The following is a 1,779-nucleotide window of genomic DNA, read 5'->3' as shown; positions in this document are numbered from 1 at the left end:
CTTGAGAGAGAGAGAGAGAGAGAGAGAGAGCACAATGAGGAAAGTAAAACTGAATAAAAAAGGTGTGGGTCAGGTGAGAAAGGTGAATGGCAGGTATGAGTGAGTGGGTGTGAGAAAGTGAGTGAGTGTGAGAAAGAGAATATGTGAGAGTGTGTGCAGAGACGGATGGATAGAATGACAGATAGTTAAACAGACAGAGAGATAGTGACACTTAGAGAGACGTAAATAGACAGACAGACAGACAGACAGATAAACAGGCACAGATAGTTACAGCCAATATAGATAGATAAATAGATAAACAGATACATAGACAGGTAGATAGCTAGATATTTTACCGATCATAAAACAGTGAATCGTTACCCGCATCCCATAAGGAAAAAAAAAAAAAAGGGTTGAAAAGGTAAAATTAATCTATAAAGGTGGACCAGGTAGGACAGGTGTGTGGCCAGGTGAGGACAGCTTTCTCACCTGTGGAATGTGGACGGGGGTGGGATAGAGCAGGATAGAATTACCTTATATTACATCACCTGTCCTCACTACCACCTCTACTCCCTTCTTCATACTAATACCCACGTTAAACCTTCATCCTTTCATTCTTCTTCACAGTGCTCCACATTACGCTCATACTGACTCAAACTATGTTCATACTTCTTCATACTAATTTAAGAATGCTGCACACTACTTCATATTACATCACCTGTCCTCACTCCTATCACTACGTCCTTCTTCACACTAATTTCCACCTTAAACTTTCATTCTATCGCATTTTTTCACAGTGCTTCACACTGCACTCATACTGCTTCATACCAATTTCACACTGATGCATACTGCTTCATATTACATTACTATATTTCTTTACACTGCGTCACACTAAGTTCATCCTGCATCATACTACGCTCATACTGCTTCATACTTAACATCACTATATTCTTCACACTGCTTCATTTTACGTTCATACTGTTTCATACTAATTTCATACTGCCTCATACTATTTTTATAATGATGCATACAACTTTTTATTACATCAGTACATTTCTTCAGTGCTTCATATTCCGTTCATACTGCTTCATACTAATTTCGTAATTCCTCATACTACTTCATATTACATTACTATACTTCTCCACAGTGCTTTATATTATACTCATACTACTTCATACTAATTTCATACTTCCTCATCATCATCATCATCATTGCCAGACACCATGTATCCCAAACGGGGTACCCAAGGGCTTAGAGTTAATTCTTTTACAGGGAGGGGCACTAATCCTCCACCAACCCCACTTGACACGTAGGGAGAACGTTATGCCAACAGCATCTGGTGTTCCCAGGCGGTCACCCATCCAAGTACTAACCAGACCCAACGTTGCTTAACTTCGCTGATCGGACGGGAAGCGGTGTACTCAACGTGGTACTTCATATTACATTACTATACTTCTCCACAGTGCTTCATATTACACTCATACTGCTTCATACTAATCTCATACTTCCTCATACTACTTCATACTACATTACTATCCATACTCCCACCCACCCTTACTTTTTTTCTCTCAATAAGGTTACGAAATTTCACCTCAAGACTTTATTATTTCACATAGTTTCATATTTTTCATGTCCCTTCATACTGTTCCAGTATTACTTCATACTAACATCATACTGCTTTCATATTTCTTCATGCTTTCCAGATTTCCAGACATCTGTTCCTACTTATTATATCTTATGTATCTGTCTTTCTATCTATCTGTCAGTCAATCTATCTATTCCTCTATCTATGTCTATCTT

At 38.4% G+C, this 1,779-nt stretch overlaps 1 pseudogene; it reads right to left on the bottom strand.

Annotated features, from left to right (window-relative positions):
- Positions 1-1,303: 1,303 nt before the first annotated feature.
- LOC145418883 (5S ribosomal RNA) lies at positions 1,304-1,422 on the bottom strand (annotated as a pseudogene).
- Positions 1,423-1,779: the final 357 nt, after the last annotated feature.

The sequence above is a fragment of the Coenobita brevimanus genome, chromosome 116 (assembly GCF_032717465.1).
Source record: "Coenobita brevimanus isolate Jiangsu-jjx chromosome 116, ASM3271746v2, whole genome shotgun sequence".
In the NCBI taxonomy this organism is placed as follows: Eukaryota; Metazoa; Arthropoda; class Malacostraca; order Decapoda; family Coenobitidae; genus Coenobita; species Coenobita brevimanus.
This window is presented reverse-complemented; position numbering and strand designations above follow the sequence as displayed.